Source organism: Puntigrus tetrazona, chromosome 23 (assembly GCF_018831695.1).
Source record: "Puntigrus tetrazona isolate hp1 chromosome 23, ASM1883169v1, whole genome shotgun sequence".
NCBI lineage: Eukaryota > Metazoa > Chordata > Actinopteri > Cypriniformes > Cyprinidae > Puntigrus > Puntigrus tetrazona.
The window spans coordinates 8432031-8448404 of NC_056721.1; the positions used below are offsets into that span (position 1 = coordinate 8432031).

Here is a 16374-nt window from a genome sequence, read left to right on the forward strand (position 1 = left end):
CAGTTTTCATATTTAACCTAATATAAACGGTTTTAAATCAGTGTATTACAGTAAAAATATTTAAAGGGTTACTCCACCCCAAAATTACATTTTGTCATTAATCACTTACCCATTATGTCACTCCAACCCCTTAAAAGTTTTGTTCGTTTTGAAAAACAATTTAAGATATTCTGGATGAAAACCATTAATGAATCGGACCGTGAATGTTATGAAGATACAAGAATACTTTTTGTATGGAAAACAAAATGATGACTAAATTTATTTGTAGCGCCACCTTTGAGAGTATCCCTGAAGCAAATAGCATACACTCTTCTGTGTCAGTTAATAAAGTTATTTTTGTTTTCTTCCGTTCATTTTGGGGGTGGAGTAACCCTTTAAGTTTCTTTGTTCAGAGCCCACAGCATCAGTGAAGACAGGCCTGGTGAACTGCAGTGCACATGTTGGTGAAGAAGCAACTTTCACTGTTGAGCTCTCAGCCGTATGTTCTGGCTCCTGGACCATAAATGAGAGAATGATCCGCGCAGTGGATCTGAGTATCTGATCACACGCCCGAAGACCACACATACTCTGGTCATCAGGAGGTGTCCATGGAACCTAAATGGATCACAGGTTAAGTTTGTGGGTGGTGGATCTCAGAGTGTTTCACACTTAGTGTGAAAGGTAAGAAAGGAAATGTTTTGAAAACTAAAAGGAATAACTTCAAAATTCCTGATATTTTGTATTGTTTTTCTCTAGCCATGCACGCCGCACGCCTTCACCAATAAGTCTTCTCAGGTGGAGGTGTTTTACTTACAGCATGCACTCCTCTGCTCAGATGTACACACAGAAGTGTCTGATTCAAGCATCCAGGTGACAACATGCACATTAAGTATTTTAATCTTGTTATATGCTTTGTCCTGTCCTCGTTTAAATTGTCTTATTCATGCTACTTTGAGATGCATTGCCCAAAGGGTCAAACACAAAATATCTATTAAATGTATGGACATGATGGTGTGTAGTTTTTTTAGAAAGTTAACTGCATGTACTGCCTGTGTTTTAGGTTGTTTGGATGAAGAATGGGAAGGAGCTGAGGATGGGTAAAAAATATGAAGCCACAAGTGTAGAGCGTAAACGCATACTGACAGTCCACAACGTTGACCGTGAGGACGTGGGCATCTATGAATGCATGTGTGATGGTGATAAAATGTCTGTCCAGCTTGCTTTAAAGGTAAACAAGTCGCTTCATTTTTCTGACCTTCAATTAACTTATGGTTTTATAGCCTGTATATATATTGAAGTAGAACAAATTCTATTTACAATTAATTTACATAGATGAAAGTGGGACAACTTTAAATTGTATTTATAATGAAGAGCGTATCCTTCAAATAATAGGAGAGAAATACACAGTGGTACCTGCTGTTTGCAATTAATCAGTGCTTAGTAGTGAGTGCTTAGCCCAGCACAGAAAGTTCAGAGTGAATAAATGGTGTAAGCAGTCAGTGTTGACATGTACTAGCAGCTGGGCTTTGGCTGCTCAACAGGAAGTGTTGGAGAGTGTGTTTGTCAGGTAACAGATCTGCTTAGCACTCATGCACTTGCATGAGTCATGTTCAATATACTTTGGGATGTGAGTATTTTTGACATGTACACAACATTAAAATGACAGATAGACTAGGAGATATGGTAAGTTCCTGTCTGTAATTGAAAAGAGTTTGGGTTGTCATATTTGTGTGCTAGCAGTTTTCACTGTCAAACTATATACAGATAGACAGTGGATGTCACTGCCTAATCATTTTGAAACCAAAGGAGTAGCATCTAATCCTTCATTTTTCTAATGAAAGAACCAGCTAAGTTTGTTAACAAGCCAAGGGCTCAGCCCCCAGAGAGTGATGCTCTGGTGGGCGACGTGTGTTGAGCTGTGATGTTGCTTCTCCTGGAACTGCTGTTGTGTGGAAGAAAGAAACAGATGGAAATAATGGAGGACAAGAGGACAACTTTTATATCTCAAGGGACACAAAGGAAGCTGGTCATCAGGGTGCCAAGCAGAGCGATGAAGGACACTACTCGTGTGAGACTGGCAGAGGACAAAATGACATTCCTGGTCAAGATAAAAGGTAAGACTATGCGCTAATTAGTCTGAAACTAAAAATTTAAACGAGCAGGATTAACTCAGACATGCCACAATACCTAATTAATGTCATAACTTTATGGTTTTTTGAACAGTGACGCTAAACGCTAAATGCTCCTACAGCTAATAAATGATTTAATAAGTTAAATTAAAAGTTATACCAGCCTTGTACAAGTTATATTAAAGTTTAGCATGTCATTTATTATGCCAGTGTCAGATCTTACTGAGGACAGTGAATGGTCCTTCTGAACATAAAAGTACTGTAGTTAGAAAAGGAAAACTTGGGAACAGACAATTTTAGATTAGTCTCACATAGAGGATATTGAAATTTGCACAAAACATGTATTATTAAGCCAGTGTGTATTTGTTGTGTGTGTGTTTTTATTTACTTTTTGATATTTTACTAAAACAATGAATGTCCTTTTTAGAAACTCGTGCTGCTTTCTCCAACAAAGACTCTTATCAAAAGGAGGTGAAGGTTTCAACCTCTCAAAAGGCCACACTGAGCTGTGAAGTTTTCTGACCTCAAGACTGAGGTGAAAATGGTTCAAGGATGGCAAGCAGTTGATTTCTAGTAAGACTGTCCACATGGAGTCAAAGGGCAAGAGCCGTCAGCTGGTGCTGGAGAACGTGGAGAAGAAGGATGCTGGAGAATATACTGTGTAGGCTGGAAATGAAAAGCTGGTCTTCAAGATTCGGGTGGAAGGTAAGAACAACATGCTAGCGTTTTGGCTTTTTTAAGGTTCCAATTAATCAATCAACCATGACTAAACCAATGTTTACATAAAACTAATTGCAGTTTCTGATACTTGATTCCTGAATCTTTACTTCTGCCCCAGACATTCAAGCTGCCTTCTCCAACAAGGACTCCTACCAGAAGGACGTCAGAGTAGCAGTTTCCCAGAAGGCCACATTGAGCTGTGAGGTTTCTGACCCCAAGACTGAGGTGAAATGGTTCAAGGATGGCAAGCAGTTAAACTCCAGTAAGACTGTCCTTATAGAGTCAAAGGGCAAGAGCCGTCAGCTGGTGCTGGAGAACGTGCAGAAGAAGGATGCTGGAGAATATACCTGTGAAATTGGAAATGAAAAGCTGGTATTTAATATTTGCGTGGAAGGTAAGAACTCCATTGTAGTGTTTTGGCTTGTTTTTTTCAAGGTTCTGCTACTCAAACATGTTTACATACAGTTTACAGTTTACATAAACTAAATGCAGGTTCTGAGACTGTATTCCTAAATTTCGATTTCTGCACCAGACATTCAAGCTACATTCTCCAACAAGGACTCTTATCAAAAGGAAGTTAAGGTTTCAGTGTCCCAGAAAGCCACACTGAGTTGTGAAGTGTCTGACGTCAAGACTGAGGTGAAATGGTTGAAGGATGGCAAGCAATTGACTTCAGTAAGACTGTCCACATGGAGTCAAAGGGCAAAGCCGCCAGCTGGTGCTGGATAATGTGGAGAAGAAGGATGCTGGAGAGTACACCTGTGAAGCTGGAAAGGAGAAGCTTGCCTTTAAAATTCAAGTGACCGGTATGTCCTTGTGCTAGTCTGTTGGTTTGAATAAAAGAGTTCTATACATGCATTGCCTTACAATATTTTATTAATGTGTCTTCAAGAAGAGGTACATGACAAGTAGACTTTATTGCTCAATTCAGTCAGTACAGAACCAAAAACAGGTTACAGTCTGCAATTTAATTAGCCTTTTGTGGATTCTTTTTGCAGTTTATTTTGTATTCCTAACTTCTAAGCATCTAGTGTTTGCTGCATCTATACATTATATAATCTTGATTTATATATTTACTCAGAGCATAATGTTTTCTTATATTGTCCATTGCCTAACAAGACATTCAAGCTGCCTTCACCAACAAAGACTCATATCAGAAGGAAGTGAAAGTTTCAGCCTCCCAAAAAGCCACACTCAGCTGTGAAGTTTCTGACCTCAAGACTGAGGTGAAATGGTTCAAGGATGGCAAGCAGTTGAGCTCCAGTAAGACTGTCCTTATGGAGTCAAAGGGCAAGAGTCGCCAGCTTGTGCTGGAAAATGTGGAGAAGAAGGATGCTGGAGAATATACCTGTGAAGTTGGGAATGAGAAACTTGCCTTTAAAATTCAAGTGATGGGTATGTGCTTGTGCTTGTCTGTTGGGTTGAACAAAAGAGTTTGATGAATGCATTGCCTAAGAAGATTTTATTAATGTGTTTTCAAGAAGAGGTACAATGACAAGTAGAATAATTTGTTGCTCAATTCAGTCGTACAGAACCAAAAAACAGGTTACAGTCTGCAATTTAATTAGCCTTTTTGTGGATTCTTTTGCAGTTTATTTTGTATTCATAACTTCTTAAGCATCAAGCCTTTTATGTATCGGTCGTATACAATCTTGAGTAATATATATTTACTTAAAGCATACTGTTTTCTCATATTTTCCATTGCCCACCAGAAATTCAAACTGCCTTCACCAACAAAGACTCATATCAGAAGGAAATCAAAGTAGCAGCTTCCCAGAAGGCCACACTGAGCTGTGAAGTTACTGACCTTAAGACTGAAGTGAAATGGTTCAAGGATGGCAAGCAGTTGAGCTCCAGTAAGACTGTCCTTATGGAGTCAAAGGGCAAGAGCCGCCAGCTTGTGCTGGAAAATGTGGAGAAGAAGGATGCTGGAGAGTACACCTGTGAAGTTGGACATGAGAAACTTGCCTTTAAAATGCAGGTGACAGGTATGGGAACATCTTTGTGTTTCTCTTTTGACTCTCTGCTTCCATTTTAGTTTTTTGTACTTTATGAAATACATCTAAATTACAATCAATCAGTGAAGCTTTGACAAGAGCTAATTTTACATGTAGCAAAAATAGTTGGTAACACTTTCTTTTGTATCTATAATACATTATAAGGGTATTTTAAGGCATTATAATGAATTCATAATGCGTTATAAAATATGTTATGAGTTATAACATATTGTGAATAGGTCATATCAATTATAATACATTATAATATTTAATTATTTGTGATTAGATCTTTTAAGAGTATGATCATTTATAACACACAATGAACACCATGTTAAATCTACTTCATTTATAATAGACTATATCATATCTTAACATTGTTTATTTAAGATCTGCACAGTAACTTACAACACCTTGTGAGTGGTTAGGTGCTGAGTGTTACTTGAGTGTTTCCTGTGAGGCCAGTATTGAGGCTAATGTAGCTAGCTAATATTTTCAACTGAAAATATTAGTAGACTTTGGTAGAGTAGGTAGAATGTATGTCTGTTGAGGAACCATCAAAATAAAGTGTTAGCATGTATTTAGCATACTACTCTAATACTGTAATAAAGGCTGGTTGATAATAATCAAACTGATATATATTCAAAAGTTCAAAGCAAATGTGTCATATTACATATTCACCTGATCTGGTATCTGATCTTATGGTTGTTTGAGAATTTTTTTTTGTTATTATTGTTACTTAAAAGTGATATTTGTCTGCTTTAGGTAAAGTATAACACATTAAAACTGTATATTATAAAGATATTTATACTGCATTATGCCTTCATTATAATGTCTTAAGAATATCCTTAAAATGTATTAAAATACAGGGTTCATACAATGTGTTACTAAATAGTTTTTCTTTGATGAAAGAGACCTTTGAATAAGGTACAATTGCTGCAGTAAGATTTGGATTTGTTTAATTTATATAAATGTATTTTTGATCTTTTTGGATTCCTTAACCATTTAGTCTTTTGCAGCATTTAATGTCTATGAGTTTAAAATTAAATGTTTACTGAAAGAATACTATTTTTAATATGGGATGTATGCTTGCCCAACTAGATATTCAAGCTGCTTTCACCAACAAGGAGTCCTATCAGAAGGAAGTGAAAGTAGGTGTTTCTCAGAAAGCCTCACTGAGCTGTGAGGTTTCTGACCCCAAGACTGAGGTGAAATGGTTCAAGGATGGCAAGCAGTTAAACTCCAGTAAGACTGTCCACATGGAGTCAAAGGGCAAGAGCCGTCAGCTGGTGCTGGAGAACGTGGAGAAGAAGGATGCTGGAGAATATACCTGTGAAGTTAGGAACGAAAGCTGCCATTTAAGATTCAGGTGACAGGTATGGAAACCATCTTGGTTCTGTGCATCTTAACAGTCTTCTTTGGGTTATTTAAAAGCTGCTAAGAAAATATTTCTTATTTCCCGTCATATTCAATGTAATTGCAACCCCTGTTGATTTTCTCTGTAAATAGTCAAATTCTTTGAATTAAGTAAACTTATTATTATTCTTATTAGAGCTCAAAGCTGCCTTTACCAACAAAGACTCTTATCAAAAGGAAGTGAAAGTTTCAGCCTCCCAAAAAGCCACACTGAGCTGTGAGTTTCTGACCTCAAGACTGAGGTGAAATGGTTCAAGGATGGCAAGCAGTTGAGCTCCAGTAAGACTGTCCACATGGAGTCAAAAGGCAAGAGCCGCCAACTGGTGCTGGAGAATGTGGAAAAGGAAGGATGCTGGAGAATATACCTGTGAAGTTGGGAATGAGAAACTTCTCTTTAAGATTCAGGTGGAAGGTACAATTTTCTTGCATATTATAATGAATCCACGCACTTGTCTTCCTCACAATTAAGTAATTATTTCCTATTTTTTCTCAGATGTTTCTGCCAAATTCCAGAAGACATCCATAACAAAAGAAACTGTGATGGTTGAGTCAACAGAAAAGTTTGTTTTAAAAACTGAGGTGATGACAGAGAGTTGTAGTGTTAAGTGGTTCAGGGATGGAATAGAACTGAAAGACGGATCGAAGTATGAGATGAAACAAGAAGGTCGCTCACGTGTCCTCATCATAAATCTTCTGAATCTAAAGACAGTGGAACCTACTTTTGTCAGACGGCTGATGACAAGGTTGAGTTCAAGGTTCAGGTCAAAGGTAAAAGCTAATTTGCAATTTCAAAATAAGAAAAAGTACAAATGTTTTAAGGTGTGGATAATCTCAAGATCAAATTTGCTTATTTTTAATTTTTTTTTTTTTTTTTTTGCATAATTATTTTTTATTCAATTCAGTTGATTTACTTTTTCAAAGTAAATTGTGTTGGATATAATTGCACTTAATTATATCTATATCTTGTATAGTGTATATAATTCTCTTTATTATTATCTGTCTTGTCTTGTTATCGTGTTGCACTGTAGAGTTTCTGTCACTACAACAAATTCCTCTATGATGTAAATATACTTGGCAATAAAGTGATTCTGATTCTGATTAATAAATCTAACCGATCGCAGACAAAATGTGATTTAATTTTTCCCTTATCTATGCCCTACAGATGCACCTTTAAATTTTGTGGTAAGCATTGCAACCAGTGTCTGCAGTACTGGAAAGCACCATGACACTTTCCTGCAGTCTCAACAAAGCTACGAGTAGTGTCCTCTGGAAGCATAACAGCAAAGAAATCAAATCAGGTGGCAGATTCAGCATCCGCACTGATGGCACAAACTGCATCTTTGACTGTCTCCGCTGTGGCTCAGGAGGATGAAGGGGAGTATAGCTGCGAATGCAAAAGATGACAAGACCCTCCACCAAAGTCACTACTAAAGGTACGAACAACTAGTGTCTACGTCTGAAAGTCACAGATTTTCATCAAATTGAATCAACTTATTAAGCTTGTTTACATTTTGTTTACATTTTACGCAAAGTTTTCAATTTAATTTCCCACAGCCCCACGTCTGGTGAGGTTCACTACCAAGCTGAACAATGTTGTTGCAAATGAAGGCAAAGATGCCATCTTTAAATGCTCCATCACACCAGCCGATGCAAGTGTCAGATGGCTGCGTAATGACATACCTATTACAGCTAGTCCCAAATTTAAGATCGCCATGGGGAAGCAGCCATTCCCTCACCATCACAGCTGTCACCAGGAGGATGCAGGAGAGATTAGTATCGATGCTGAGGGGAAAGTGTGCAGAGCCACACTCCAAGTACAACGAAGTGACAGATACTATTGGTAACCATAATGCAAACATATTGTCAGGAAGCAGACACAGTCCAAATTCATCTGTCATTTTGCAGCGCTTCCTGTCACCTTCAAGAAGAAGCTTGCAGATGTCACTGTAACTGAGCAGGACACAGTTCGCTTGGAAGTGGAGCTAAGCAAGCCCTCAAAAGATGTGAAATGGATGAAGAATGGTGTGGTACTGCAGCAAGGAGGAAATATGGAGATCCATGTAGATGGTGCCAAGCAGGCTCTGGTCCTCAAGAGTGTGGCGATGCTGACAGAGGACATTATTCATGTGAAACCCTAGATGACAAGACCCAGGCCAAACTGACAGTAGAGAGTATGGATTCTTCATTATGTTACTCTATTACCGAGTTTCTTTCGATCATAATATTTTATGATTAAAATATACAGAAAAGTACATCTATGGGTTTCCTATGTTTTTCTTCTACCATTCAGTTAAGAAGATTCAAATAGTAAAAGGCCTCAAAGAGATGAAAGTACAAGAAAAGAGACCATCACTTTGGAAGTAGAGCTCAGCAAGGCCACAATATAGAAGGTTCCTGGAGCAAAGATGCAAAGAAACTAAAGGCAGGACCCAATATCATCATTACAGCAATGGGCAACAAGCACTGCTTAACTATGTCCCAGCTGAAGATATGATGGTGGAACTATTACTTTCCAAGCCGAAGATGCCCATACTTCTGGCAAAACTAATTGTTACTGGTGAGTGTGTATTTTTCAGGTCTTCAAGTTTAAGTCTGAATTGCAAGATTCATTAAGATGTTTAGCACAAGATCATAAAATGTGTGTTTTCAAGTTTTGTACTTTCTCCGAAGATTTATAACCAACATTTTCAAGTATTTCAACCAAACTAAATGAATGTCCACAATCCCATATGTACTAATGAGGAGATTTGTAACAACTACACCAATGTGTATAACCAATGTTGTCAAATTTATATACAATTATAACCCCAATTGTTGGCATTCTGTGCACAGAACCTGTTGCAAAGATCCTCAAACCTCTACTGGATATCAGTTCTCCTGAAAAGGAGAAAGTCACTTTGAATGTGAAGTTTCAAGAGCAAATGCTGATGTCAAGTGGTTTTATGGTATGAGTATTTAATTTAAATTGGTTAAACTAAATTGTTTAGTCATAAATCTTTCTCTTCTTCTCTTCTTCTTAATACAAAAATTATTTGACAAAAGGGAAAAAATTTGATGTAATCTATGTCATTATTTCTCCATCAGGATGATGAGGAACTAAAGCCAGGAAAGAAATTTGGCATCCATTCCCAGGCCAACAAGCGCACTTCTCATCATCCACAAAGTGTGCATATGAAGATACAGGGCCTGGTTATATATGTAGAACTACAGATGACAATATTTCGCCAAGCTTACTATTAACGGTAAAGATAAATGATTTTTGAGCAGGGTTCCAGGTTTTCACAGCAAAAATTACTACATGAACTCTTGCGTAACATTGCCCAAATGCTTTTAGGGGTATACAGGGGAAACATTGTTAAAATAGCTCAGTAGCTTAATAACTCAAACTGCAAACTTTGCAACACTGCTTCATTGTGGGATATGATTGCTGAACTCAAAAATGTTGCATTGTCACTTGAATGAATGTTTGTATTTGAATTCTCTGCAGCCAGAGATATTAAAATAGTGAAGCCGCTGCAGGATGTGGAGGTGACAGAAAAGGAGAGTGCAACATTTGTCTGTGAGGTCTCAACACGATGAGGTCGAGGCTCAGTGGCACAAAGGAGATGCCAAACTCAAAGTTGGGAGACAACATAAAGATAAGGCAGGAGGGTGAGCTGAACAAACTTGACTTTACTTTCTTCTTGACAGCTTAGGTGTGCTTGTAGATTGAAGAACATGCAGCCCAATATGGCAGTAAATTCTTTAAATTACTATACAATCAGTTCATAAATGAGAAAAAAAAATCAACACCAAGAGGGACAGATTAATGTTTTTTAAACTCATTTTATATTCTCTCTCTTAGGAAGAACATACATTCTTTCTCTTTAAATCTGTAAAGGCTGAGGACGAGGTGAAATAAAGTTCACAGCTGAGAAGGCCTCTTCAGCCGCTAAATTGAAGGTTAAAGGTTCAAGTAGTCTGTCATATCTGCATGCATTTTGCATTTAGCGTAAAGACTAATGAACTACAGCCTGCGCTGTGTAGCATTTATAAGATTGTCTAACAAATCAGTAGATCCCCAAGCTCACTTATAATCATTACAGAACTGCCTGCTCAGATTTGTGAAGAAACTGAGAGACAAAATCGCCATGTACAAACACCGCGCATACTTAGAATGTCAGGTGTCACGGGCCAACGCTAAAGTCACGTGGTACAAGAACAAGTCAGAGATCAAACCAAGCAAGAAGCATGAGATCACGAGTGAGGACATCTACAGGAAGCTCACCATCACTGACGTGGACTCTGATGATGAGGATATATACATGTGTGATGCCACTGATGATAAGACTTCATGTCAGCTACTAGTAGAGGGTAAAACCATTTCCATTTGATTTAAAGAATTAGATTCAATTTTGGGAGGAATTCATAAAGCACAACTAAACATTGCAAACTAAAACACATTTGAAATTAACTGTAAAAAGGGTGTAGAAAATGTGATTGCATGTTGTTAATTATTTGATAACAGCTTGCAGATCAGTTTTTGATTGATCTGCAACAGACAAGAATGAGCGTTGTATGCAAATGTATGCTTACTTACAGTTTAAAGTACTGTTATGTGAATTTACCTTCCAAGCATTTTAGTTCCATGCAGTTTCATTATTATGTGTCTTCTTAAGTCTGCAGTGTTTTTGGATTTGCACTACATAACACAGCACTATATTGTCTCATCACCAACTTCAGAGCAGGCTATCAGCATAGTACGGCAGCTGAGTTCTTTGGAGGTGACCGAGCCGTTTGCTGCCCATTTTGAGGTAGAAGTCAGTGTTGAGACAGTCAAGCCAGTGAAATGGACTCTAAATGGGGAACAGCTTAAGGAAAGTGCAGATATTGAGATGGAGAAAGAGGGAACCATGCACCGCCTCACTTTTAAGAAGACCAAGGCCTCTATGTCAGGCCCAGTGCAGTTCACTGCTGAAAGAGCAAATCAACAGCTGAGCTCAAAGTGAAAGGTTAGACATTTGGTTTAATCAATGATAAAATTCCAAATGAAACTACTAAGTTATTTGAAAAAAGGTATATTTGCTCATTTGTTTATTACAGATAAAATGCACAAAATGCACTTTTGGTGTTTGCTTTCAAAATCACTGTTCATATGATCCCCAGAGCGCCCCATTGAAATCCTGGAGCCTCTTAAAGATGTATCAGCCAATGGAGAAGACTTCCCACCACGCTATGCTGCAAGTTCTCTGCCACACCAAAAGAAGTGCGGTGGTTTAAGGGTCAAACCACTTTGGAGACTTCTAGCAAATATATCATGAAGCAAAAAGGACGCCAATGTGCAGTTGATCATACAAGCTTTGAGTGCAGAGGACTCTGGAGAGTATCGCTGTCAGGTCGGGGTCTGTGAGAGCAAAGCTGTTATCAAAGTAGAAGGTAATGTCACAAAGAAGGCATTCAAAGCATCTTGTTTCAAATTGCATTCTCTTTATGCATCCAACCCGGTTAGGGTTGCTTGTTAGAGTTTGCTGCTTGACTACGCAAAGCACTCCATTATATAGGAGCAGTTGGTAAAATATAAATGCCACTCTGTTCATGCTCTTTGTTGTTTATTTTTCTGACATATATAGCGCAGAATATCCTAGATCACCAAACATCTGACCGATGTAGAAGTGGATGAAGATGGTGATGCTGTGTTCACCTGTGAGGTTAACTATGCTGATGAAGAGGTCCAGTGGACACTTAATGACAAGCCACTCTTCAACAATGAGGTCAATGCCATCACCCATGTGGATAAGACCCATACGCTCAGCCTCAAGAATCTAGCACCTGAAGATGGCGGGAAGGTGTCATTCAGCATCAGGGATGTGAAAAGAAATAGTCTGCCTAAAAGTCAAAGGTGGGGCTATATGACAATAGCCAAATGAAGCCAATTTCACAGAAATGCTTTGAATGTGAAGGATAAATAATTCTTGGCAAGGTTTTGGCTTAATGCGCTTTTCTATTTATTGACATCCAGAGAAGAAAGCCATCTTCCTAAAGTTGCTGGATGATGAATGGAAGTAGAGGAGAAGGGTACAGTGACCCTCAAGTGTGAAGCCTCAAAGCCCAGAGTGGCCCCTGTGTGGCGCAAAAGATGGTACAGTCCTGTCAGCAGGGAAAAGTATGAGCTCCTCCAGATGGTAAGACCTTGGGACTTACTATCCATGATGTCACACAAGCTGACGCCGGGAGTACAGCTGTGATCTTGGCACAGACCACTCCAAGTCCAAGGTTACTGTTAGAGGTAAAGGACAACAAACTTATTTAGTATCAGTGCTACAGTGGACACAGTTGTGTCATTTTGGTTTAGTTTTATCCTGTAAGATGTTGGTGTTTTTCAATAATGTCTTTTCTGTTGACCCTAGATATCCACATTGGTATCACTGGCTTAATTAAATCAATAGAGGCCAAAGCAGGTGAAAAACTGTACATTTGAGTGCATCTTGTCCCGAGAGTTCAGAGAGCTGCACCTGGAGCCTAAAAAGGCCAACCTGTCACTGATGGAGGCCGCTTCCAGATAAGCAGCAAAGGGCTTAAGTATACACTTAACAATCAAAGCTGCCTCAGCTTCTGATTCCGTGAGGTGGTCTTCACTCTGAAGGATTTGAGCTCAAAGGCAACACTTACTGTTGAGGGTAAGCAGAACTTTAGGTCTTTAGGACTTTAGGATTATAGGTTTTACACAAATACGGTTTTGTTTAATCAAAGTGTATCTTATTTTTGGAGCCAGGTGAAGCTCCCCTAACATATCTAAAGAGCTTCAAGGTGTCAGTGCCAAAATTGGTGAAGATGCCACATTCTCCTGTGAGCTTTCAGTCTGGACTGGAAGTGAATGGTCAAAGATGGCAAATCTATTAGAAAAAGCCAGAAATATGAAATCAGTCAGAGCAGACACTCGTAAAGCTGACAATCCACAACATAACTGAAAAAGACTCTGAGAATACAGTTGTGAGATCATCAGCCCAACCTCCAAGGCTAAGCTGAGATCAAAGGCAAGAATTTTAAAATGAATGGTTTGAGATTCTGTCATCCTTTTATTAAATATACAGAGGAAACTTCTAAAAAAGGAGATATATTTACTTAGTATATTTACTTAGTAGTATTTCATCCTCTCTAGAACTGGCCAACAAATTCATTTGTGAGCTAAAGGATGCCACTGCAGAAGAGAAGAGTGTTGTCTGCTTTGAATGTGAGACAGCCCAACCTGCATCTAAAGTCACCTGGCTGAGAGGAACAAAGGAGATCAGGGCTGGAGGAAGGTATGAGCTTATGCAAAGGGAACTGTCCTCATCCTCAAAGTGAAGGATCTGGAGAAGAGTGACAGTGAGGTGTGTACACCTGAGACATTGGCTCTCTGACTAAGAGTATAGCCAAATTGACAGTAAAAGGTAAGAACCAGACTTTCTCAGAAAAATAATCAATTTAACACTGAAATCCGTCTTTTCTTGGTGTTTATAGAATGTATAGATATTCTATATCTAATATAGATATATATATTAGATATAGAAAATAATAAAAATAATAATAATAAGCTGAAACATTTTAGATTAGATTCTTAGATACAGTGTCTAAAGCTTTGATGTACCGTGGTTTTTGATATCTTGGCGTTATTTTAATGTATTCTTTGGTAAGTACACATTTTCACTTGATTCAACATATGTGTTTTATTTCTGCATTTGACATTTCACTTTTGGGTTCTTTTGTGGCAATGCTAGGTATTTCAGTGATGATCTCATGCATTTCCATGTCAGCAGATGATCATCTCAGTTCAGAGAACTGGTACTTTTATGTTGTACTTTCACAACAAAGTTGGTACTTTTTTTTTTTTTACTTTTTGTCTTTTAGATTTCTAGCAAGTCAGTTTGGTGAAAATGTGTGGTTACATTTGATCTATTATTTAGGTCTTATTGGACAGAGTATTACGCTTTGTGATGTAGATGTCTGTCAAGTTGTCAAATAGTAGAAATGGCACTTGCACTTTTGTGTTTGTCTTGGTTTGTGAGATTCAGTCCCTGTCTGAACTTTGTATGTGTAATATGTATTCATGTAGTCCTAGTGCAATGGATGTGTTAGAACTGTTTCTGTGTTTGATTTAATATTTCCATGATTATAGAACATTTTGATTTTAATTCCTAATGATGTCAAGATCTTATACATTATGATACAACATAACACTTGTCCTAGTTTCCGTGTCAGTTCATCTCATCCCAAAAAAGATCTTTCATCCTTTCTTTTTGGATGCTAAAACTAGGGAGAATTTTTAATTATACAATGCTTGCTTGTTCTCCAGTGGTACCTGCTAGGTTTAAGGGTCAGATGAAGAACCAGCAAGTTACTGAAGGTGGAAAAGTTTCTTACTTTCCTCTGTGAGCTCAAAACCTGGCTGCCAAGTGCAATGGAAAAAGGGAACGGAAAGTCTGAAACATGGGGGAAGATATCAGATACCCCTGCAGAGGGACACCATGTGTGAGCTACAGATTTCAGACTTAGTGCCTGAAGACAGTGGCAGAATATACCTGTGATTGTGGAAATGAAAACAACAGCAAATGTTGTTGTCAGTGGTATGGATAAAAAGCTTGGCTTAATTTACATGCATTTATTTATTTTTGCTTACTTCAATTTATTTTAGCACTAAGATCAAGTAATACACTAAAATGTCAATACATGTGTCAAGGAACTGCACTAATATTTACTAACATTTATATACCTTTCTAACTTATGAAATCACGCAATTGCTATTCAGCATTACGGTGGTCTTCAGAAGTGAACTACAAAGCCAAGAGTGTGACATAGGAGACATCATTACTCTACATTGTGAACTCTCAAAGCCAGGAATTCCTGTAGTTTGGAAAAAGGAACACAGGTGCTACAATCTGGAGAAAAGTACTCTCACCATGCAAGATGGGAGCTACTATTAAGTTGAAGATCGCAGACCTCAGACCTGAAGATGCTGGACAATACACATGTGTGTGGTGACAAAGACTACAGCAAACATTAAAATCAAGGGTATGAAATTCATTCAGTTTTTTAAATGTCTTATTTTAATTTAGAGTACAAATACTTTTATATTTTACCTTTACTGGTTGGTCAGCAGAAGGAACTTAACATAGATATTATAGCATAACTGTCTTAATTAGATTAGCTTCACTAATGCAATTATCTGCTATCCTGTCTTGTAATATGCTTGTCTAATGTTTTCTTTGGTAGGTTTTTTGAATGTTTTGTCATGTTATGCATATATGTTTTTGCAAAGTGCATTATACTAACAACCTGTTGAAACATCAATTGCTTCTTAGCATTGGTCTTCAAAAAGGAGAACTGCAAAACCAAGAGTGTCAAGAGGCAGACAGTGTTACTCTCTTCAGTGTGGCTTTCCAAAACAGGAGTGCCTGTAGTTTGGAGAAAGGAACACAAGTAATCCATTCTGGAGAGAAATACTACATAAAGTAAGCTGGTTCTGTTTTTGAACTGAAGATCCCTGATGTCAAACCTGAAGATGCTGGAGTCTATAGTTGTGATTGTGGCTTCATCAAGACCTCATCTACCATTACCGTCAATGGTAGGAATGACATTTTGTTGAATTGCGATTATTGTATTACAAGCTGTACAACAATCCTCTACTGTGACCTAAATTTGATCAAAGGTTGTTTCATATTACACTAATAGCTTTGTTTTTGAAAAAATAAAAATAGCTGGATTTATGTCTATGACTTGAAAAACTAGAAAACTAGACAGAGAAGACTGAAAAGCCTTTGTTGGGTCCAATTCTCAGATGTTGACCTGAATCATTTTGTGTAACATGGTTCCAACATCTTTTCACGGATTCATTAGCACTACCAGTGGTCTTCACACATGAGCTGCAAAACCTGGAGTGTGATGAAGGAGGCAGTGCTACTCTGTCCTGTGGAGCTTTCCAAACCTGGTGTTTCCTGTGCAGGTGGAAAAAGAAGCCATGATATATCTGGTAGTCTGAGGAAAGGGACGTCATCAGGCAGATTGCCTCGAAGGTGGAAGCTGAAGCATCGGCAGATCTCAAAACCTGAAGATGAAGGGAGACTACACGCGGTGTATGTGGAGACAAGGCAACAACAGCCCTTACATATGAAAAATTAAGG

General features: G+C 38.1%; 1 pseudogene; it reads left to right on the forward strand.

Moving 5' to 3' along the window:
• Positions 1–16374, forward strand: part of LOC122329215 — a 41759-nt pseudogene that overhangs the window by 5942 nt on the left and 19443 nt on the right.